The sequence below is a fragment of the Cuculus canorus genome, chromosome 2 (assembly GCF_017976375.1).
Source record: "Cuculus canorus isolate bCucCan1 chromosome 2, bCucCan1.pri, whole genome shotgun sequence".
Taxonomy (NCBI): domain Eukaryota; kingdom Metazoa; phylum Chordata; class Aves; order Cuculiformes; family Cuculidae; genus Cuculus; species Cuculus canorus.
Window position 1 is genome coordinate 147,561,203 of NC_071402.1, and position 26,137 is coordinate 147,587,339.

At 35.3% G+C, this 26,137-nt stretch overlaps 1 long non-coding RNA gene across 1 annotated transcript in view; it reads left to right on the forward strand.

Moving 5' to 3' along the window:
• The first annotated feature begins 6,081 nt into the window (after window positions 1-6,081).
• The window catches only part of LOC128851441 (uncharacterized), a 30,533-nt gene continuing 10,477 nt past the window's right edge, over window positions 6,082-26,137 (forward strand). Inside the window, exon 1 of the long non-coding RNA XR_008448827.1 lies at window positions 6,082-6,463. This is a non-coding gene — a long non-coding RNA (uncharacterized LOC128851441). The remainder of the gene's footprint in view (window positions 6,464-26,137) is intronic.

A 26,137-nucleotide genomic window follows, 5' to 3' on the forward strand; every position in this document is an offset into this window, starting at 1 on the left:
TCAGAGAGGGCTGATCTAGAAGGCCCAGCCCTTCGCTGTACGGTTGGCTGTAAAGTTTTGAAAAGATCTTATCATTCTAAGGTGAGGTCCTATGCTTCCCTGCACAGGCTGGGGAACCCTTTTAGTGATCCAGTTCTGTGGATTTCCCTTCTGCATAACTTGTTTTCCTCATGAGTCTCCAGCCTAAAACAATAGAGGAGTTTCCAACAATAAGGGGATTTTCGGCACTCCAAGCTTAGTCATTTCCTATTACTCAAAGGAAGAAAATGTAAAAAAGTTCCAATTTGGAATGTCTTTGGCTGCTGGTCCAGACAGTATTTATGTATCTGTTTTCACAAAGCACTAAATTTCAGAACAGCAGGGGGTTTGCGTCTCTTTGAAAGTAACATGATATTTTAGAACAATTGTTCAAAATGGTATAGTAAATAGCTTTCAACATGACATAATCTGCAGTGGATATCAGTGTTTCCATGGCAACAAAGAATGCTGTCCTGTCTTTATTTTATTTTCCTGGATATTAAAGGAAAATCCTTTGAATGCTTCCAATGTTTCAGCTTATGTTGTGGCTACTACTGCTACAAATCTACCCAAACATATAAGAACCATGCTTCGAGAGTTACATTGTCTGTAGCTTTGAGTATGTAAACATGTTTAACAAATAATTTTTTCTAATATTGTGTCTTATAGTAAGTACAATTTAGCTGCGTCTCAGGGCTGAAATCTTCAGTTAAATAATAAACTTCCTAAACAGAGAAACAGTGCTGATATTGATTAGTAAAATGGGAGACATATACCAGATATCATGAATTATGTTTAGATCCTACTGACATATGATTTGTCTCAATGCTTTTGTTTTGGAAAAGGGTTTATTGCTAATTGGACTTCTGCATTTGAGCAAAACTTCTTGTGGAAAATGCTTCAGACTGTTTATAATGCTCTCTTTTTAATGATTACTTTCTTCCTCTAATTTCAAAATATAAACTTCATGATCAATTTTATACACTGTTCGCATTATTTTATACTATTTTATGAAACATCAAAAGTAGTGTTGTGCTACAGTGTTCAAATCAAGTAATTGTCTTGCATATCACTATTCAATATAAATAAAAATATGAAATCAAAGAATGATTTATCTTAGAAAGAGTCCCAGGAGGTCATCAGGCCCTACTCTCTGCTCAAAGCACAGCTAACTCCAACATTAGATCAGGTTTTTGTGGAAGTTTCCAGATGAATTTTGCATATCTCCAACAACGAATATCACATAGCAACCATACCATCATAGCTTGGAGAATAATTGTTTCTCTTGAAGGCAATGAAGGAAGATAATGGAAGAAGTCAGCAAGAAATATTACATTTAAACAATCTCTGTATTCCTGAAATTATCTCAGATGCCATCCAAATAGCATGGCACAGCTTTTACTTCCTTCTGAACACTAATTCCATCAGACAACATTCTGTTCCACTGTAAGCAATGGGAATTTTCATCTAATTCCCATAACACACTACAATTTAACTTGGTTCTACTTTGATTTCATTCAGTTTTCTTCTGTAAATCAGCATTGTCCTCCTCTCTACCAAAATGATGATGCAAAACCAGGCACTTTCCAGTCAATTCTTTAAATACATGTTCTTTAGAAAAAGTCTTGTTAGGTATCCTAATTATTAATTAATTATACTGTAGGAAAAAATATTCTTTATTTCAAAAACTTCCTTTTCTGCACTGGTTTTAAAATCCACTTTCCCAAATGGAGCTTTGTAAACTTCAAGCAATAAAAAAAGGTTAAAAACCTCCTCCTGAGACTGTAGAAGCATAAGCAGTCACCACAATCACAGAAATCATGAGGTGAAGCAAGATTAGCTTAGTACAGTTTGCCTGACTGCTTTTTCCTATGGTACGCCAAAACAAAATTAGAACAGCTGATTCAGGGGTGTTCAAAAAAGAAACTTTTTCCATATCAGACTTATCACATGATTCCTATAGAGCACATGTCCTAAAATAATTAGAAACATTCTTTCATAGTTCTAAACAGTCCTTGTTCTTTAATCAGAGGACAATTATTTGATCTAGACACACTGAGCCAAAATAGCTCACGTGAGTTCCTTTTTACAGTTGCAGCATGTTCTATAACCTGCTATAAGCTACCGTAGATATGGAAAGTAACTAAGTACAACAGATTAAGTGGATTGCCTAAGATGGGTAGGTGTTCAGCGTTAATGAGAGTTAATGTTTGAACTAGTTTCCCTCTAACTTCTGATATGAGTGTACAGAAAATTATTACAGCAGGAAGTATTCTCATACGTGGTTTTAATGATGTCACTTATTTAGTACTGTTTTATCTCATATTCAGAGCACAAAAATCTATATGGATTGATGAATATACATGTACTTAAATATGGCAATCACTATTACAACAAAACTAGGTGGTTTAGGAATGGAAAAGTCAAACATTAAAAACATGAAAACATGACAGCCCAAGGAAAGGCTTCCCCAGCTCTTAATTTCTGAAGTCATGCAATACAATTTTGATTATTTCCCAAATTCATGGACAAAATAAAGCCAAACTCAATTTCTGGTCTACGTGAACTGGTGACAAAAATAGTAATACTATTGCATACTAATTAGTAATACTAATGCAGTTACTATATGAGTGAAAAAATAAACACATATAAATAGAAAAAGAAATATAAACCTATGTACAAGAAAGTAAGTTTTTCACGGAGTAGGAATTGCCTGTGGCATATTTGGTTTTGCAATACTTATAGTAAGAACTGGTTCCTAATTTGACGTTAGGTGCTATTATGTTAGAAGTAATAAATATTACTTAATGTTACACTTCATACACAACACAGAAATACATATATGAAGGAAAATAGATGTAGAAATATAAATAAAATTAAACTAAAGACTTAACTCTTTCACCCTGCTGAGCAGAATTCTTCAAACTTTTTTTTTCTGGAACAGCCCATGAAAACAACACATAACGTCACTTACTTCAATTTTCTTGCATATGTCAGGCTTAATCATGCAAGCAAACTGGTGAAGACTATGAACACTGATTTTATGTTACATTTCAGAATCCTACACAAGCCACAAACCCAAGTATTTACCACTGAAGGCAAAACAGAGTCTTAGGATGGGATTAATTTAAGTTTTTTTTAAGCACACTATAAGATCAGTAGAGAGAAATCAGCACTTTCTGAGGATCATCTGAAGATGGTTAACAAAGTCCAGTAGAATTATTCACTTCCTGTAAGTACCTACTTTTCTCCATATTGAATGTGGAGAGTGATAGGAGAATTTTAGGCAGATGGTAGAGAGAGACGAATTTTCAAGACCTGTTGGATCAGGTTTAATCTATGATAGTGGTTTATTTGTTCTTATTTTTTAGGAGCCTGTAGTTCTTAGAAGGCGACAAAGTTGTCAAAAGACAAAATGAATAAAATGAAACAAGTTTGAAAACCCAATTGTTTGTGGTATAAACAAAATACTGTACAGCAAGAGCAGCTAGGCATTTACACTTGTTTAGAAGAAGAGAATAGCCTAACCTTGTGTAATGGTCATTACAAACTTGATAATAACACTTTATAGTGCCATTCACTATCATATAGTCTTTAGATACTTCTATACAACATAAAGCAATGTTGAAACACCTCTCCCTTCCCACTCTGAGAACTTATATGAATCCTCCACCAGTCCATGTTTGTTTAGAATACATTTTTATAGCAAAGGTATAAGGTCAATAACGTGTAGAAGTTTATCTTGGGAATACAGACTCAGTAGTAACTGCATTGAAATCAATATGACAGGAAAATAAGAGATCTGGAAGGAACCAGGTGAAAACATGTGGCTTTAAAAATGTTTAGAAGAAAAAAAATTGGCATATATTTGGAAGTTAAAAGATCTCAATTCAACTGAGAGACTTGCTGACTTTATTCATTGCCCTGATGGTTGATTTTCAGTCACATGGTGCCTGTCTCTTCTTTATAGACAAGAAACTAGAGAACTGGACTAAAATTTGCTTTCCCAATCTGAGGATGATGTGTAATCAAACAATTTAATGACTGTGGAAGAAGCACTAATGGGTTCTTTACGTACCCTTGCTTCATAAGAAGTCATTGAAATAAACCGTTAAATTATCATAAACACTTCCTTCTCTCAGGAATGATATGAACATGATAAAAATTAAAGTCCCTGCCTGAAACTCAGGAGCATTATTCACATACAGTACTCACTTAACTACATAAAAAAGTTTTGGTTTGTTGTTCAGTGTTAGTAATATTTATATTCTTGCTCATATGAATGTAAAGTGAAAGATTAAATACTAGTGTTTACAAATAAAGCCAGAGGCTTTTAGTGCTGAAACAAATGGCAGACTTGATGTCTCACTGGAAAGGTAATGTGGAACAGGTAGTTTACTAAAACAATAAAAGTTTATTCTCATCACTGTTGTGTTTTTTATGGTCTCTTGTACTGAATTTCATCTAGTATTTATCAGGTGATAAAAGGACTATGAAATTATTCTTTACTGGAAAATTGTGAAGCTTTGTTGCTATAGCTGATATCAAATAGACGTGCTAATTGGGATAGCGTCCGTTCTTTTGAACACAAGGGGAATCCAGAGTGTCACAGAGTCACAGAATCACTAGGTTGGAAAAGATCTCCAGGATCATTGAGTCAAACCATGTCATAAAAAGAACAAATTTTGGTTTGTAAATACTCAGCTGGATTCTGATATAACTTATGCTGAAGTTATAAGAAGCTCACAAAGAAGTTGGTGAACTGCAGTGTTTTTGCTGTTTATGAATTACAGCGATTGCCCAAAAGGTATCTGAGAAAGTGTTAATGACAGAGTACTGAAATGTGGGACCAGACCCCACTGATGGCTGAAAACAGAAGCCTCTGCTTGTCAAAACTCCATCTTCATTTTCAAGTCCAGAAGTTATCATGAGGTAAAACACTTCAAGGCATCAACTCATGTACCAGGAATGCCAGATCACATGGTTTATTTATTCAGCACTGCACAGTTAACATTAATCAGCTATGTCTATATCTAGTCATATTTTCTTCCCATTGAATTCCCTCATATATTCTTTAAAAGGAGTCCACCAGAGTGACAATTTTACAAAGGCAAAGTTTTAGTTACGAAGAGAAAGGAGTCCTTCTGTGTTCACTTGCTTCAGACACTGGTGTGCCTGGCATAAAATTTCAGACCTGAGGTCCAGATTAAAATGAAATTTCATTGTAAAATACAAAATAAAACAAAGCTGTACTGGGAATAAGAAAATAGTCACTGTAGAAAGATGAAAGCTAATATGTTTAGCATTATTTAATATAGTAGAGAGTTTATTTCTTTAGAAATATTAGAGAAACATTCACTTATGTCAAAATAGTCAAATGACCAGTCTACCAAATACCCAGGAGCTGCTTACATCACCAGGTGTGACAGCAGAGCACTCCATGAAATCAGTTCCCCAGGTGACCCAAAGATGAGGAAAAGTGGGAGCTGTTGCTTCCCAATTCTATCCTCTGAACCCAAGCAGAGCAGATGATCCACACAGGAGGAAAAATCCTCTGTTTGGGAGTTATATGATAAATGTATCTGAATATATCCCAGTTCCAGGCAGTAAGTGAAGGATCAAACCATCAACTTGAAGTCAAAACAACATAATCCCGCTCTTACCTAAGGTTCATTTTAATAAATTAGGAAGACCTAATACCAAACATGCATTTCTGAAACACTATGTCTGAGCAGAAAATCTAAGGGTCTCTGTTTTTAAAGTAAGGTAAACTGCTTTAGGAGAAAGTAGAAACACCTTTCAGAAGTCATTTTAGAAAAAATTCATGGGGCCTTTTTAAAGCTTTGGTTACCAGTGAAAGTTGAACATAATTTCACAGCTCAAATAAAAAGTTATTAAATTAATATCTTGCCTGAGGAAGTTCCCTGCTCCAAATATCAAAGTCTCTCTGAAAACACTAAGTGTTAAACTACACTCCAGTTTTACTGAGAATAAAGTGTTACAAACCACCACTTCCTCTCTCCTGCTTCTCTTCCACAGGAAAATAAAACCTGAAGTATTAGTTAGAGGTATGTAGAATCACATGCTCCCAAAACAGCATAAGTGGAGGAGGCATCATGAAAAGCTGAGAGTACAGAGAAGGTGTCAGAAATGTGCAGAAAGATGTGAAAGAGGAAAAAGAAACAAGAGAATCTCCTTCTAGTATTTTCTCTGTCCCCAACTTGCGCTGAGGACTCCTCCATTACTGTGAAAGGCTGGAGAGAAAGGAAAGTGAAAGTGGAGCAGCACCTCTCCTGGGATCACTCATCTCTAACACTGGCACCTGGCAAACCGGGACCTGGAACTACAGCATCCTGAGCAGTACAGCTGAAGGTAGCAATGTCTCCCTGTGCCTCTGAGGAGTTTATCCTGCAAACGCCATGCCTGGAAGGCAACTGTTACAGAGGTAAGGTACAAATCTTTGCGAAAAAATCTTTCAGATCCCAGCTGAACCTCTACCCTGCATGCTGGCCCTCTAATTTCTGAAAAATATAGTCAGGCACATCACCTCTGGAAGGGATTCATAGTTATGATATATAATTTGATATAATTCATAATATCAGTACTTCTTTTTCTGTTGGATCTTCCATATCATTCAGTACAGAAGCTGCGCTTAGGAAGACGAAGGGTGTAAATTGGTGACCGCCATTAATCTAACATCTTTTGCTAACATTTCTAGTTTTATGTTCAACTCATTTAGTAATTTTTAAGGAAGATTTCTGCATGCTGATCCTTTCAATATTATAGTAGCACATAATGACAAGATACATTTCTAATGCCTTTTCATCTAAGAGAAAACTACCTCAACTAAGTCCTATTTTGTAGCAGAAAAGACAAAGAATGCTTATTATTTTATTCTGCTGAAGAAATCTGATTTAGCATAGATACGTTCCTTAAGCAGAGCAGCCGAGAGAACAACTCATGATCAAACTTGTGAATACCCTTCTCTCCATATACACAGAACCCTTTTCACTTATATATAATGCTACAAATAAGACACAATCTTTCCATGCCCTATGGGAAAAATATGACAACTGATTATGGGAACTACCCATTACCAAGCTAAAACTGAGTAAATACATCAAATGAATATTAGAGAACAAGAGACATGCCAAACTATGAAAACAGATACCTGTCTGTAAGTGCAATAAATTGTCTTACCCCATTTCTTTAGCTATGTAGAGAGGAATTTTAAGAGCTCATTTATGCCTTGAGAAATTATGGAAGGGAGTTTACTGTTCCTTGCATGGCCACTCACTTACCATGATCAGCATGCAAGGCCCTGCCTCTCTCTAACCTTTCCCTGCTGTTCTGGGGAGTTTTTAGAGAAAACCTTTCCTCTCAGCTATGCTCCACAGATCTTTCTTCATCCGCAAGCATGCATCTACATTCACAGACATTGTACTGCGCAGTCTCCACATAGAGCTCCTATGGAGAGCTACATGTTCTCCTGAATCTCCAGCTTTGATAGCAGAATGTTTCTCTTAAATTATTGATGTTTGGCTGCTCTAAAAATAAAAAAATAAATTCTAAATACTTCTGGAGGTGTTATTTCTGCATAATAAATATAAGAATCTGCAGCTTTGCTTAGCCATGCTTATGTTTCTAGGAAAGCTAACATTTTCATACTTCTTTCTCTGTTACTAATATATTTCCCCTCTGATCCTTAGCAGTATGATCATCCTTGAGAAGAAAGGCAAGCAGCTTAGAATATTCCTAAGGAAAAGCAACATTTTACAAACTGGAAGCAGAAACTTTAATTTTCACTAAAGAGAGAGGCAAAATTACTCAGTGGAAAGATCTGAAAAATAAGAAAAAAATCACAAAAACACAGAAACAAGGATCAATAGTGAAAAACAAGTCCCTTCAAGGATTGGGAAATGAAAAATGAAAAAACAATAGATAGCGCTTTCTGGCTTAATACAATCAAGTTGTACAGCTAAATTCACCAATCTTACCTTTCTTCATCAGTTACATTTCTCATTCATTTACCTCATTAACCATTAAGAGAGATTCCGTAAGGTTCATGGTCTCTAACAAATGGCCTTCAAAGCAGACTTGATTTAATTAGCAGACAATCTTTATGATTTAGCTGTAATGGACTTCCTATTTCAGATAATATCCTCTCATTTTATCTTGTTGCCAAAATAACACACATACTGTGTGCACTGGCCTAAATTCAATAAAAATGTCTGATTTTCTAGCACCTTGAATATTATAGTGAGCCTTTCTGTGAAACTTAACAGGCTTTTCTCAGTGTTAGAGGGCTCAAATTCAACCTGAGGAAGAAAATAATGTTCTAGAATACCGGTATTTGCTGTTCTGCAGAGAAATTTTTTGATTAATCCCTGGGAGAATGGCTGAACTAATTGGAAATGGTGAAGGGAAAGGTGGTAGCTGAGAAGTGCTAATCCGTGATGTAAAGAAATAAATTTGGCAAAAGAAGTCTGACTGAGAAATGCCACTTCATGACTGGCTGCTGAGATGTTTTGATCCTCTGTGGCAGATGCAGATTGCATCCCCTTTACATGGCAGCTGTTAAGAAAGCTCTCACTGGCAGTGTAGTGGAGAGGCTGAAAGCTGAACAGGCTTCCAAATAAAGAAGGAAGCAGTTTCCATGCGTTGACATTTATAAGTAAAACACAGTCTAACTATCTTTTCCAGCTATTCATCTTCCAGTATACATCTTCGCTAACCTCTTTTCTCTCTGCTGTCCACAGCAGTTCCTAGTCCCACTTTGTTACCTTTCTGTCTTTTCTCTCCATCTTTCACATTCACAGGAGATGTTCTTTATCCAGATTCTCCCTTTCTTACTCCTAATTAGGGCCAGAAATGTCTTTCTAGGACAACTGGAAGTCCCAGTAGCAATCAAAATGTCTTCTGTTAGGCATTCTCCAAAGATACACAAAAAGTATGTTGTTTGTTGAATAGATCGGTGACTAAAGGTGAGAAACTAAGAGCATGGGATGGGGGGAAAAGACCAAGACATGGCAACAAGGGCTGTTCAACTAAACCAGTCAGTGAATGATAGCTATAGAGAAAACCCTGAGGTGCCAAATTTCGTCTTTCAGTTCCTTGATTACTTTCTTCTCCCATTCCCACAAAAAGATAAACTCTTAGGAAAATGGTTCCACTGTTGTGAAATGAGGATGACATTTGGAGACCTGTTTCCTGAAGGAATACAAAGAACATGAGGCAAATACAAACTAGTATTAAACAATGTACCATACCCTGAATGGAGATATGCCAGACTTCGTAACTGCATGGGCTACATAAAGTAATTTTACCTAAAATCATTGTCTGCACAGGGAATAAGTGCGAGTGACTGTATCAGTCCTCCTCAGGGCAAAGGTAGGTTCACATGTACAGCTAAGTTTATAGGTGAAGAATGACAATGGACCCCAAAGTCCCTGCAGTCTCTCTCTCTCGCCAGCTTAAAAAAATTAAATTTGCTATACACTATCAGATGTATCTGATGTACAGTTGTCCAAATTTCTGATTATTCAGATTGAAAGGAAATTTCAGCACTTCTAAAATTTTTTTCCATTTGAAACCGTAATTCAATTAAAATTTGGAGCTGTTATATATTCTGATTCTTTTTCCTTAAGAAAGTATTTTTTTTAATTTAAAACTTTAATCTGAGGTTCCTATTACTTTAACTCTATTTATCACTGTTCTGATATATTAAGAAGACATTTTCAATGAAAATGCAGAACTAAAACCAGAAAAGAGTACTCTACTGAGATTCCAGAGTTATAAACCAAAATTCCAACATCCCTTCTTCTTCTGAAGATAAAGTTTGTTTTTCTTATGAAAATTTCAATAAAAATGGATACATTTTCTATATCTAATCCTAGACAATAATTAATTATTGATAAAAAGCACATTTCACTAATAGGTTTTAGACCAAGTCTAATCTAAAATTGTTAGATTAGAATTCTGTTGCACGGCATCGGTATTTGTGCCACTGAAGACCAGCATGCTGCCTTTCCTTATGAATCAGAATACAGCATTTTTTTACCAGGTCTAGAGCTGAGCTCTATAATATGCATTACCCCCTCGGAGGTAAAAACACATAAAAACAAGAAGTTGTTTAAAGCTGTTGTGATATTTTTTTCTCACTGATGGCCTTTCTTTCACAGCTCTGAAAACATACCCTTTAGTTTGGGCTTCTACGCCTAGAGGCTGTTTTCTAAAATTAGAGACAAAACCACCATGCATTTACCCAAAGTTCCAGGCAAGTTGCCAGTGTGGCCTTCTGTCCCACGAGTACAGTGCACGCCTGATTCTGGTCCCCTTCTTATATATACTTCTTTTTACCGTAACACTATCGCATGGTTTGTGCTCTTTGTGTTTTCAAAGACAAAAAACTACCTAAGCCTCTCTTGTTTGCACCTTACAAGCAAAGACAGTTTTTACAAATCCCTGGAAGAAAATATGATCTCAGAAGAGAACATTTTCTGAAAGGAATATCATTTGGTCTTGATCCTGTGATTACTTCTCATGTGAACAGCAGCCCTGAAGTCAACATTTAAACATAATGAGACTGTTTTTCATGAGATAGATTTGAAGATGCATGATCATATGACTATGTACACTAATAAGACAGGATTTTCAAGACAGCCCGAAGCTCTTATGCTCCTAAACCAAATAAAATTTCACGGCTTGGTTCCTACATCTCTTACATGCTTTTCAAATAAAAAAAATGTATTACCATTTAATTAGATATCATAATTATACCTAATAGCAATTATTATAAACATTAGAGGCTGAGATAATACCTCTACTTCTTTTCCAGACTTTTTGAGTCTCATATGGAAACCTTAACTATGTTGTAAATTTTTGTTTTCCTGTAAAAGATGTGTTACAAATTGGCATAAGGAAAGCTGATGGTATCATCAAGCAAAATTAATTCAGCTAAAAGGTAAAAACAATTTTAATATTCTTGAATTTTCATTCATTCATAATCTTGGATATAACATGCGTAGGATTTAACTAGAGTGGGTATTTTTTTCTTTTTATCAGGCCAACGATTTTGTGTCAGTTCTTTGGCTGCATCAGAATGAAATTCATCACATTTCAGAAGTCTAGAGGTTAGACATCCACATCCAAGCTATTCTCATTCCCCTAACAGTCAGTAAAGAGACATAGGCATCCCCAAAGGGCAGTTTATCTGATCAGTCCTAGACACCTATCTTAGAAAGAGATGAATTGCTGTCTGGAGATGGTATTTCTCTACACTTACTATTAAAAGAGAGTGTAGTAACTGTCTTACTTACTTTGTAACTTAGCTACCATGTTAGATGCTTAAACCAGGGCAGATGGATCTCTTTTTAGGTGACGTTTTTACATTTACTACATGCCAGGTTCAGAAGAGCATTACAGGCAAATCTATGTGTTTGTCTGATGTCTCACTTTCTATATATGTGCATGTGAACATCTGTTTTGGAAGCTAATGAAAGTATTTCTTCGGATTCTTTCCTCAAAGTTGTTTTTAGCAATTTCTCCATATATAGTAAATGTCAGATATCTGTTGAGATATTCTGTGCAAATGCATGCTTGCCAGTCCTTGGAAACCTGTCATATCATGAGTTCCCAGTCTTCACATTAAAGCAGCATAATGCCAAGGTGCATGTACATACAGGCAAGGAATTCAATAAATTACAAAGTGCCAAAAAAAATCCCAAGCCCTGAGGGAAGAAAAGACAAATATTTTTTTTATAAGAGAACACAGAGTACTAGAGGCTGAAATCTTTCAAAAGCAAGTGCACTCCACTAAAAATGTTCAGACATGGGAAAATGAATAACATGAGGTTTTGATAGTTAAGAGATTGAAGCAAAACATTTTGAACACTGTTTGTGGAGTAACTCATTAACTTTTTCTGCCTGTTTTGAAAGGTTATATAGATTGTTGCACTAGTGGCCTTTCACATACTGTGCTTAATGTTTAGAACTCCCCTGTTCAGCTTTCATGACTGTAAAAAGCTGGATTATAGCAGTTATGCTACAATAGAGACAGGAACAAAAAGTTTCTGCCTCCAACCAGCCATAGGGCTTTACAAGCAAAAGAAAAAGTAATCTAGGGAACGATGGGGGGAGAAGAGGATTGAAGGGAGTGGTTAGAAACAAGAAATTCAGTCTTTGTTATGAGCTTTCACATATAATGCTTAAAGATATGTAAGACTTGTTTTCTATCACTTTTCTTTTCTCAGTTGCATTTAGATCTGTCATGTGTGAACCGGATTTGAAAATATGAAATGGCTACCAGCAGGACCAAAAGGCTTGTATATCACTAGCATTGTTATCTCTTCTGTAGCCACATATTGACCATGAAACATAGAAAGAAATCTGGGAATTTTGAGGAGGAATATAATGTTTGTCAGCCTGATCTCTTCAGACATGAGAAAGGAGCTTGTAGAAACATTATGAAAAACAGCCCCCCTCAAATAATTATCAATACATTCCCATGCCTAGGAGCAAATAAATAAACACAAGAGAAGTACAGGTGACAAATATGCAGAGTTTATTCTGTCTTTATTTTGGACTTAAAGAAAACCTCTGTAACAATGCTTCAGAAGACATTGTGTTGTGTTGCGGTTTTGCTTCCAAAAAACTGGAAGGAAGGAAAGAGGTATATTTAAAAATGTTGGAAAGCATCAGTCTAATTAATTAGCCTGAGCTGGTGCATTATGAGTTATATACATACCCATTACATACAGATACTTGTCCAATCTGTTCTTGAAAACTTAAAAAGATCGTGATTCTACATGATAGTTTGTATTGTTGTTGTTCTTTTGCAATATCTTACTGAAATCACCTCTGCAGCAACAGGACAATTACTCCTTGAAAAGAAAACGGAGCTGACAGAGCTCAACATGTTTGATTCGCAACCCTTGTGCACTTTGGAATGTTGTTACTGTGATCATTCTTCCCTCTGCAATCTCCTTCTGCTACCTGAGAACACTATTTTTTAGATTTAAAAAAAACCAAACCAAAATGATTCTTCAAGCTTTCCCATAAGAAAATTAATAAAGCTTTCATCTTTACAAGTATTATTCTGTTGGCTGTCTCTGTCTTGTCTACAACTTCTCTGAGATTTGGTGCTCAAAGCACCCCTTCATCAATTCCAAAAGGGTTGGAATAATTAATCTCTTGTCTGATATACAAGACTTCTATTAACACATCTCAAATGAAATTTGCACTTTTTGCAATAACATCTCTATATTTACTCATGTTTGTTGGAAATTCACTATACTACTTAAATCTTTTTCTGCAGTACTGATGCCTTCCAAATGTTTTCTGGTCTCTATTTGAGACATTGATTTCTCCTTAAGCACCACAGGTATTTGTTCAGCAATGCTGGTGCTAATCTTCAAAGTCACTCTAATTCTAAAACAGCGCTTGTATAGCGACGTTCTAAATTCTTCTTCATACATGACCTGCAAAACAGAGGAATGACTCAAGTGATCCTTAAGTATCAGATTGCTTAATTTATGTCATTTGTTCCATAGACATAACAAATGCTCCTGATGCAGCTATGGTGGGTTGTTGTGGGAAATAAAATGTGCTACATTAAAGCCAGGGGTAGGAGCATCATTTCTTTTCATTTGATTTCCTAACTGCCAAATTTTGAAGAGTCTTTTAAATTCTAGAAAGTGCCCTGGAGTGCTTACAACCATTCCAGTTTTACAAGTGTATTGCCTGCTCCCTTGGAGTCATTAAGAAACATGTTGCTCTGAATAGGCTTCAGGTCAAATCCTAGTAGGACCTGATTGGAAGTACTCTCTTCATCTGTCAGCAAATATCTGTGGCTTACTAACCTGTAGCACACCTTCTTACGGCTATATATATAGCCCTGGTTTTGTTATGTGATCTTCTAAAAATCTTTTCCACAAATACATGAGTGTATTTCAAGTTTTAATTTGAAAGATCAAAGATCAAAGAAAGGAGGTGCCTGATTTCCTTTTTTAAGTAAAATATAATAGAAACAGTGAAATATAAGTGAAGCAGTGCTTTACATGTGAAGAAAAAAAAAACCCATACGTGAAGTCACAATAGCATTTTAAAGAGAAAGTCAGTGGTGATTTCTACCTAGTTGTAAACATAGAGGAGGAGCCTAATGAAAAATTTTACACATACTGCGATAATGTCTGCTCCATTTTCTTCTCATTTCCATAAACTCAGTGCCTGGCATAGATTACTTCATTTGCACAAGGTTGTTCTCACTGTATGTAATTTTTTTTTTTTTCCCAACACCATTTATCACGACAGACTGATTTTTCTGATCTTTCTGGCACATTTGGAAGCAGTTGACAGTGTAGTTTCTACTATCTATTGTATTTATTATATTTAATGTTTGTTTTCCCAAACACATTTGATTCATTTTAATAGCACTCTCTGCAACTTCTCCACTTTGTGCCTTTATTCTGTTAGTTTTTTATGGGCTAATTGGGTTCACCTGAGCTCAGTTTTTGATTGAAGATCTCCAAGAAAAGAATCAAATGTTCTATGGAAAAATACTGAAGAATCAGTAGGATGAGTTTTAATAGAGTCAATGACATGTTTTTATAGTGCAATGTGCTTTCTCATAAGAAGACAAAAGTGTTGGCCTTGTAGTATCATTTAATATCTCATAGATAATGTATGTAAAAATAGTATTACTATCTCTAGTATCCTTGCCAAATTGCGGTACTGATAATTGCATTCTACTAATTTATACCGTTCTGAAATATTCATAGAAAAAAAATTTTTTTTTCAATTTCCATTCTAAACATTATGTCATGTATGTGTATTTTACTCTTTGGCAAAACAGTTAATGTGAATCTTTAACAAACTGCTAAGTTAGAGTTGCAGAATTCAGCAGGGTAGACTGATTCACTCTCTATCACAAGCTACCTACCACATTTCACAAGTTATTCTTCCTATTATACCCAATAGCCTGTATTTGAATAAGTAATTAAGCATTAAATCACATTTAATTTCAAGGGGTTATTCTAAACAAGTAATTTCAATTGCATGTGATAACTATTTTGCCCTCATGATGGCTGACCTTTATGTGGCACATGTATTTTGTCAATTATAATTTCATGTTTATTTCCAGGTCATTGATAAAAATATCGAATGCCCTATAACATGGATATCGTGTGTATGCACACTAGGAGTATTCTATTTGATGATTAATCTTCATGGATGACTGATTTTTCAATGTGTTGCTTATTTATTAGTCTGTTTAATATACGCAGTATTAATATTATATAGCACTAAAATCTTCTCCATAATGTCAAGAGAGCTAACTATATTGTCGATTATAATAATACTTGCAGTAGCCAATCAATTGAAATGTTCCTATTGACTTCAGAGGCTCAGTTGAAGAAAAGGGAAAAGGAAAAAAAGAAAAATTAAGGTTTTATCTATAAAAGTAAACTTGAATTGATCTCTTTTCATGAAAATTCAATATGAGAAAAGGGAAGTGTACTAATCAATAGAGAAGAAATATGTAGATTAAATAACTAGATAAAAAGAAATAGAGAAATGTTTTCAATTGCACAGGTGAAGTTTTGGGGCTAATGGGTGAACTTCGGACTAGCTTCCCAAAAGGCATGTAAATATCTCAAAATGAGACACAGTGCAAAGATCCTCAGGCTCAAAAACACCAGCCTGGTAAGTCTAGACTCTTTAATGCAAAGAATGTGACAGTGCTGCATCAGGATAGCAGCGATACGCTGCTGGTTTCATATGCCTGCACTATGATGCCAAACATCTTCTGAACGAGCTGTGCCAGGTCAAGTCCCCTTATGCATATTGACCTAAAGAACTCAATAAGCCTCATTTCATTTTAAAGTTGGTAAGAAAGGGGAAGAAGGCACCAAATTAGAACACATATGCTCAATTGCAAGATATTTACATATCAATCTCAACAGGATTTGGGTGAGGCAGTAGATTTCATGCACTGTTTTACTTAAGAAATTTATGTCATTTGCCTACACAGAAAATGCAGGATAGTAGAATAATTTAGATTGGAAAGTTCCTCTCTATGTCACCTATCCAATCGTCCATTTTAGAGCAGGACTAATTAGATCGGGGACCCTTCTTCTCTGGGGCTCTGTGAAGGATTTGTCAGTGGCATTCAGAACACCAGGAAGGCTTCGTTTACTTCTGAATAAAACTTCTAATCACTGGAAAGAAAAAGAAAAATAACCACCTCTGAAATTTTACCTTCCTAAAAATTTACTGAGACAAATTCATTAGCAGATTACACTAATCATTATGCTAGGGAATTACATCCATGAAGTCCCTAACATTGTTGCATATTATCACATCTGCTGCCCTTTCAATGATACACTTGAATTAATCTCTGAATAACAGGATCACATCTCCTTAATTAAAGCATTAAATGACTAAATAAAAAAGATAAAAAACTTTACATTCTTTAATTAAAAGAAAACGATTCACTAAGTGTCTAAAGAGACACATAACTATCCCTGGAAGAACTCCAAGACATCACATGTGAAGGGGAGAGGCAATAATCAACTTTTTTTTAAGGGAAAGTGCAGAAATTGGAAATGGCATTAGGCCAGGTATTGCCATACCTACACATACTGAATAACAATTTTAAAATAGCTCCACTGAACTCAAGTATAAAGCCATTTCTCAACAGAGATCCTAATCAAGACCTTGTAAATCAAAGATTTTAGTGTATACAAATTGAGAATATGTTTCTTTATCTGAAGTAGGAAAAGCACCCACATCAGCAAACATGTAAGTTGAATCCTTTGGATCCTCGACCATTAGCCTCCTTCACTGTTGAAAAACAAATTCTTTGCAGCATATTAGAAATCTCTGCTTTCAAATAGGTCATCAGTGCCCTTAATTTTAATCTAACATGTACCAGCAATCTCTCCAGATGGTAGATTTCAAACTGGTGGCTATTCAAGCTTTTCAATTTAAACCACAATTCCAGTTCTTTAGTGAGAATATCACTGCTGAAACTATTATATCGTTAATATCGTAATTTTTGTTTCCTTATAGATTTTTTTTGATCAAATACCTTCATACACATGTGTCGCTCTATAATTGTCCCCTAAATAAAATAAACATGAATGTTGATTTTGAAAACAGTGATAGCATCTAGCATGTGGAAAATGAATGTTAATATTACCTCTTGGATTTGTGCAGAATGATAGATATGGTGCAGACGACGCTCATAGAGAGGACTGGCTGACCTCAATTGGCACAGTAATGACAGTGTTATGGAGTCTCTAATAGTTTCCTTGAAAGTATGCAAAGAAAAACACTTTAGAAAAAGAAAAAAAGCTTTAATAATGGAGATATGAAAAAGATTCAACCGACATCACCTCTTCTTCAGACAGATCGCACGGGATGCACAGTGGACTACTGTGATCTAAATTGCTGTGTTTATCTTCTGGGGAAATCTGGATGATTATAAATAAAATGTCAATAATGAAAGTGTCAAGGAACACCCATGACTCATCCACAAATGAGAAGTCGCTAAAACACCCTAAACAAATGCTTGCAATGTTTTCTAAATTCTTGTAGCCTTTTATTGCCTTTAATGCAAAATTTTTTAAATATTACAGACTAGCTCTATAGCTGAAGGCAACTACAGTATGTAATATTCTGATGACAGCATCCCAGAGCCTTTGTCTCAGGTTTGGCTTGATTTCTCCCCACAGTTGTTGTTTGAAAAAAAAATAGCTGCCAGACCAGGCTCAATAGTACCAAAACACTAAGTCAGTAGAGTTACAACAAAAATAAAAGTATCAGCTGTATATGAATAAAGTATTAAAGATTACCTAGGATACTTGGAAATTTACACATAGTTTATATTTTCATGACCTGTGTTTAGTCCTAAATCCTTAACAGTTTTTCTCTCCTGTTCACAATCCCCAAATCTGAAGAAAATCAAACTATGGAAATAAATGAAATGGGCACAACAAGAAAAACTTTTCAAATCCAAGGAATTGCTTATCTAGCACCTAGTTCACCATGTAATTGACATCAACTGCACAAAGCTGAGGGTGGTTTTGCAATTCAAGGCTCAATTGTGCATTTATTTACATGAGCCCCCTTTTCAGATTGTGAAAATCCTTCACAGTACAGATCGTAGATTTAGCAGATTAAGACTCCAGTCTGTGCAGGTGAAAGCTGAGAAAACATGCTGTGTGTGGATTCGGTGCAGCTTTCAGTTTACTACGTGACCTCAAAATTTGCAAGGTCATGTAAAACTCACTCATGCAAATGAGGACCCGAGGAGACATTCAGGCTTAGATGGATACAAACATAGGGAAAAAATTCCACGTGATAAATTCAAATTTCAGGTAGCTCAGCTCTCCTGAGAGAAGTACTGTCAGCTTACAGCAAAGCACACCGTGGGTAAACTCACAAAGTAAGGTTACGAGCACAAGTAATTGCCTCAAAGTTCCCAAGATTTCTGAAATTTCACTCTACCCTCTGACAACTTGTCTCCGTGTTTGCACTCAGAGGAATCTGTGGAATTTGGATTATCTCTAAATTGCATTGAAACAAAACTTTTCAGATTCTTAATAATTAAAGATGCACATGTCATGTTCCTGGAAACCTCTTCAGATCTAGTCTTAAGTGCCTAACATATGTAGACTTGAATACATATTCATATGCATGTACACATTTGAGATCTGGTGAATTAATTTCTGTTCCTCACTAACCAATGTGCGCCTTCTGAAATATCTCTTGGTTGAATGGAATTATTTGACTTAAAAAGTGCTCTGACAATACGCTTGGTCCTAACACTGGAAAGCATGAAAAAACACAGAAAAGCAAATTGTGTAACAAGGAGTGTAGCAATGTTTCCAAGGGCAAGTAAAGATTCCAGACAAAACATGCAATATATTCGTTGTGGTATCAATCAACTACTCAGATTCTCTGCTATCTAAATGATATTGAGGGAGATATTTGTACTCCAGTATTGCAAATATTAATTGTGTCTAGTCTGTCCTATCCGGGCATTAAATAACATTCTCATTCTCATTTTCAAGAACTATGTCTAATCTTTGTTTACAGTAATGCTTCCTTTGTTGACTTTAACAATTATGTGCCACTGAAAATTGTTTATTGTTGTTTAATTAGGAGGTGGATTATTCCCATGTTTTAATGATTACTGCTCAACAACTAGACAGAAATGTTATTCCCCAAACCACCAAGCACAAATTGGCTTTGATTTATTTTACTTAATCTTGTTATGATTGTATTATAAGCTCTCAATTTTTTTTTTATTAATTACAATATCTCACAGTTTCAGCTCAGTACCAAAGGAAAGAAATATTAGTGGTCCATACTGCTGGGTTCTGTTGCTTTTAAAAGAAAAACAAACATGTTGGATAGCAGAAGAGATATATACAATAAACTCATCAGCACTGATTCCAATTTCCAATTTCAAATTTGCAAATATGAAGCATCCTTTTTCTATATACTCTTAGTCATCCAGGTAGGCTAAAAGTTATCATCATCTGTTAAGTGTGCGTTCTCAGTTTTAGATATAAAACTTGAAACAAGAAGTTATTGATAACAGACAACTTTTAAATGCTGATATTGTTGTAGAGATGGGTATTGCATCTACACTCATTACCCAATGTAAACACTTAGTTTTTTGTCATGAAATATTGATGATCACTAAAATAATAATGAAGAACTGCAAAAACTAAAATTTGCATGAGGTACATGCAAATGGCAGCCATTTTCAAATGCAGTATTTCACATAACAAGTGAAAAAATAAATATTGTATCTAGATCAGGTGACAATGAACTATATCTAAACTGGGTATCTTCTGTATGTTTCTGACAATACATATTTTTAATACTGTTTTTCTTTCAGGAAAGAATGTTATTGTCACAATCATCCTTTAAACAGTAAATCCTTCATTTAAGAAGTCCTGATTGAAATTGCATCCTCATAGACCTGAACTGAACCCCGTCTTTGCCTGCATGATATGTTGAGCAGCTCCCTCGTGTTTGCAAAGCACGTTACTCTAGAACAGTCCTGTTGCATATTGTTCAGTGCTTAGAGACATTAACAGAGCCAAAATTTATCTCAGTGCTGGCTTTAAGTTTGTTTGTTTTTTTTTTTTTTCCTTCTGCTTTCACCTACATTATTGGAAGAGGGATTCAAATTTCCTTGGAACACAATGGGTATTTCCTGGGTACACTATGCTGAAAAGATTGACAGCATTGGGCTGTGGAACCCCACCCTTGGGCTGGGGTGAGCTGGCAGAAAATAGAGTAGGGCTATGTCAGAACTCTGCTTATCTTTTGTTAGAAGATTTTTTTGGAAGTATTTTTTTTTTAATGAACTATTTTTCTTTGTTGACTCAGCCATTTCTTACAGGCTGATGCTGAAGAAAACTGACAGCCCAGGCTAGTTATCACCACTTGATTCCATCAAAAGCACTTGAGGAATTGGCCTTGTTCCTTTGTCATGTTTCCAGAGGTCACACAAGATAAATTCCCTCACTCTTCAGAGTTTTCTAGAGTTAAAGAAAGTAGTTGTAAAGAAGAAACATAATTACTAAGATATGAAAAAGTCTTTTGGAGATGTTAACATACTTGAAGGATGACACTGAGCAATAATACTTCGTACGAACACGATGTAGTGTGCATCAAAACGTGATTAAGAATAACTGAATTAAAGTGAAAGCTTCACCTTTCCTTTTGAAGATTGTTCACCTTCCTAATAATAAAGTGTTTTATATTTGTGTTGTTCTAAAATACTTTCTGATTGTATGAATTCCAAAGATGACACTTTCAAAAGCATTTCTCAGGGCCCTGGGGAACTTCTGTACAGTTTGAGATCCTAATTTATTTAGGCCATCAGGAAATTCCAGCTCAGGAGATCAAAACACTTTAAAATCGTACTATGCTATTTCAGTTTTCTTTCAGTGGTTCTCCATCCACCCCAAAAGCTGTATCCAGATGACATTTTTACTTGCAAAAATTTATTACAGACATACTATTAACCCTTTTTACCTAGAATTTCTTTCAGGTTTCTGGCTGAAATCTTAATCATACTCTCTAAATCTAACTTTAAAGATACTCTCTAAATCTAACTTTAAAGATCTTCCACATCTTTCTTAATTCTGCTTCCTTTTGTAAAGATCATACAGTTCTTCATAGGAATGATGGTTCAATACCTCTTCAAAGAGATTGTGAGGTATTATGAAGTTGTGAATATTGTTAGTGAAAAACAACAGTCTCAAAGAAGCATCAAATATTGTTCTAGTTTGAGTCATGATAATTTTGACAATGGCAACCTAAGAATTCATCAAGTCAGTAAACTCCAACGTGCAAGAGATAACATAAATTTTTCTTTAATATGGAAGTGTTACTTCAGTTTTAAATGACTTGCCATACTTTAGAAATTCATCTTTTTATACTACTCAAATACTTACTGTTTAAAGCTGATGAATAGTAGGCATTCATGAGCACTCGTGCTACATGTTTACAAGGATAGTTCATGGTAGGAAAAAACTTCAATATCCATGTGATAGATCTGTGTTTAGTTTTGCCAGCTTAAGGCATGAGGACATATATACAGCATCTGCTATTCTATAACACATCCTTAGATAATTCTTAGGAAGAGGAGAAGCAAGTGTGTTTGATCATAGGGTTTACTGTGATATTAGGTGTTTATTTAGATGGTTGCTGATGTAGTCATGTCATAAAAACCAAAAAATGCATTTGTATTCTTGCAAAGACACAGGAAAGACTAACAGTGAAATAATTCTTAAGGAAGTGTCATACTCAGATAGCAGATTCTTCTGCCTTTAAGATAAATAGCTAAATTGACATTGGTACATTCACTTTGGTGGGAACTGGACCAGATTATTGATATGGAAATGTAGATGAAAAGTAAGGACTCTTCCTAGCCTCTTTCTTCCAGAAGCATGAAGTGAGTACAAAATCTAATCTTATCTATGCTAGAAACTGTGTGAAAAATTTTTTGGGGGAAGAGAAGACTGATATAATTTTAATCTAATTCCTTTTTAGTAAAATATCAAGAAGAAGTCATAAAAATTAATCGCTCTTCTATTTACATATATAAAAATGGAAGGAAAAATGTGTTGTGTGTAATATTACTTCAACATGAGGATATATTGTGTAACAGGAACCAGAAAATGAAAGATAAAACATATGATTTAGCTTTTGAAGGATATATCTAGATTCCTGAAAATTTCCAAATTATTTTAAAAGAAGTGACTGAACCGTAAATTAGCAAAAAAGTTATGTTCTTTTTCAAATTCATCATTTCTGCCATGATAATATCTCTCTCCATCCTCTTTTTTAACACTGCATATTACTCTATCAGTTTCTCTCCAAATATAAACAGCAATGTTTCAGATGATCAAATTTATTGAAATAATGTCTGGCAATATTATGCACATTCTATATGTTTATGCTATCTAAGTCTATGTGATATATATTGCTGCAAATCTGCTTATGATGTTAATGATAAATGGAAAATTGGCTCATTAATCACATCATCTGCATTGTAACCTTACTCTGTATTTCAAAATTTATTGCATCTGTCTACCTAAAATCTTTGTAGTCACTGTGTAAAAAAACCCAACCCAAAACCCGTTATTCTTTATCCTTAAATTAAAATAATAAGAAATAGGATTAAAAGAGATAGGAAAAGATTATAAGGTCCATATCCTGATACAGCTGTATCAGGAAATTGTGTCATATATTCCATTTTCCAGGATGCTGAAACTAGTTGGGATTCTTCTTACGGGGTGACTAAGAAAGATCTCATGCTTTAGAAAATTAGGATCCTTTAGTTTCTATGCCAGGGCCCGGTTAGGCTAATTTAAACATGTCCAAACACTGACTTTAAGTAAGTCCTCTATAAACCTGGCATTTATATCCTTGGAGTATTTATGAACATCAATTTGCCTTGACTTTTATTCTTCTTAAAAGAAGAAATCATTCTCTTTTAATTTCCCTTTGTAAAACAGGTCTTCCACTTTAATCATTCTTGTAGTCCCTTGTTGCAATATCTTCTAAATGTGGCTGTGGCAGTGCCTGGTAATGCATGAAAGATTTTGGCAGTGGTTTGGTTACCTTTTCCTCTATTTCTTTGGCAGATCCTTACCTGATAGATAGTACCTACACAATTGTTTGTGCATGATCACATTTCATTAAAGGCTTACTGATGCCTTTAGATCATACGTCATCAGCAGTGGACAAGCCAACTACTTCTAATAACATTTTTTGCTATTTAATATTGCATGCAAAGTCTTTCATTTTTCTGCTGTTTTTCTTGCTTACTTTCTTGAACATACCTAATAATAATTATTTTGAAGGGATAGATATGTTTCTACTCTAAATATTTTATAGAAACATTAAACCCATTTTCTTTCAGACTTGCAATTTACTATACTGTTTCAATTTCTTCTTGCATTCGGACACGGGTGTTACCAGTCCCATTAATCTATGTACATACAATCATCTGAACATATTCATATGGCCAATTAACTGACTCTCTTATTACCCGCATATATGGGTTGGCGTTTCTGTACAGTTCAAAATAATATCTTGTTTCAAGATGAAAGCCAGATGAAGTTCTGGATGTAGCTCAGAGGAGGGAGGGTTGTTATAGGCAACATGGACTGTGCCAGCCTTGGCTACCTCAGAAATGTTTTGTCTCATAGTCATTTATTCTAAAACACCTTTGATCTTCATATAACCCTCTCCTACATATACTATGTAAACTTATACCAGTGCCCAGGGCATCTGTCACATCCCCTCAACAGCATGGTATAAAAGTTCTATCATAGCACAGCATTGATGCCATTTATGCTCTGTGATCAAAAAGAAAAACAAAACATATGTTTTAAAGCTGCCAGATATGCCCCAGAAACAGTTTAAATGAAGTATTATGAAATATGGATATAGTCAGTCTGCTCTGGATTAAGTAATTCTGAACTATGTAAACACAAGCAACACTTCAGCGCATACTTTGAGGGACAAGGATCATTCCCAGAATTATATCTTTATCAACACAGCTTCCACATTTTGGCATTGTTCAGGTAACAGTATTTTCTGTCTTGGTTTGCACATCTCCATAGGCCATCTAATCAATGATCTGTATCCTTGTCTGAGATAAAGATACTTTTGAAGCTAACATGAGCTTTTGTCTTACTCTTACTGCATTGTCAATTCCACTACGGCCTTCTGGTTAAATTCTGTGGTTTGAGATCCCTTTATCATTTGTGTTAATTTCTTCGCAAGATCTAATGCAGATAATAGACATTATTACATTATCTTACTGTTTCCAAGATCTTTAATATGTAACTACCTTTTCTGATTTCCCGCTAGATTTTCCAGCAGCCTTTTTAATGTTTTCATCTTCGTATAGTCTCTATTCTTTTATCATATCAGTGAGTTATCTTTAGTTTTTCAGTCTCTTAATATTGAAAATATTGTTTACTGACTTATATTGTGTTTAGTGTTTCAAACATTTAAACACAGACAATTCATGCTTTTAAATTACAAGTTTTTTATTTCTCCAAGAGGCTCTCTTTTATATGACCCTGCTCCTTACTAGAACTATAGTTCTAGTAAGCCCTAACCCTTCTAATTTCTCGGTGACTGTATGGTGGAGAAATCTGTGAACTACCACAGCAAGAAATGTGTTGGATCTACTTTTAACATTATAATTTGTTCTCTAATTTAGCATAGTCAATCATTTTAATAGGTAACTATTTTAAGTAAATAAAGTTGTTCATGATAGAGTCATCTCATCACAGATATGTCTATATATAAAAGAGTAACAGGAAGAATTAAGGAAGCTATAGCAGAATTCCAACCTTTTTGCCATCCTTGAATGAATATTGACCTAACCTGGTTTATGACATCTATGTCATAGTATCATAATATCATGGTATAGTTTGGGTTGGAAGGGATCTTAAAGATCACCCAGTTCCAACTCCCCTGCCATGGACAGGGACACATCCCACTAAATCAGGCTGCCCAAGGCCCCATCCAACCTGGCCTTGAACACCTCCAGGGGTGGGGCATCCACAACCTCCCTGGGCAACCTGTTCCAGTGTCTCACCACTCTCATGATGAAGAAATTCTTCTTAATGTCCAGTCTAAATCTGCCCCTCTCCAGTTTATACCCATTCCCCTGGTCCTACCCCCACAAGCCTTTATGAATAGTCCCTCTCCAGCTTTCCTGTAGGGCCCCTTCAGGTACTGGAAGGTCACTATAAGATCTCCTCTGAACCTTCTCTTCTCCAGGTTGAACAGGACCAACACTCTCAGCCTGTCCTTGTAGGAAAGGTACTCCAGTCCTCCGATCATCTTTGTAGCCCTCCTCTGGATTCGTTCCAACAGCTCCATCTCCTTCTTACGTTGAGGATTCCAGAACAGGGCACAGTATTCCAGATGAGGTGTCACAAGAGAGGAATAGAGGGGCAGAATCATTTCCCTGGACCTGCTGGCCATGCTTCTTTTGATGCAGCCCAGAACAGACTTGGCCTTCTGGGCTGCAAGTGCACCTTGTCATCATTTATTTGATTGCAGTTAGCTGCATAATTTAAGAGTCATACAATCTTTTCTTGTTTTGTTGTTATTGGATTTGGTTTTATTTCTTTTATTTAGAATGTCTTCTTAAGCTTCTTCCTCACCTTATTTTGGTGAGCTCATCTACTTTTCCTCTATTATCACATTCATATCTACTGCTAGTCATGCAAGTTTCTCCATTTGGTTCATTAGTGTATAAATAACATAACAAACAATATCTTCTCTCTAACATAACTCCCATTCATCAAAAATGTATGACTTGTGAATAAATTTGGTGTGTCGAGAGGAAGAAAAAGAAGTGAGAGGAGTCATTTTACACTTTAAAAGCACTTTCATTTTAGGTATGTAGTTGAAATATATGTTATGCTAGTAGTATCATATTTCTTCAGTCTTGTGAATAATGCTGTAAATTAGCCAAATTTTATGCTTTTCCAGTCTAACCCTCACTTTTACATGTATATCTATCTCATTGATCCACATTGCCCTTGCAAGTTTTCAGAAT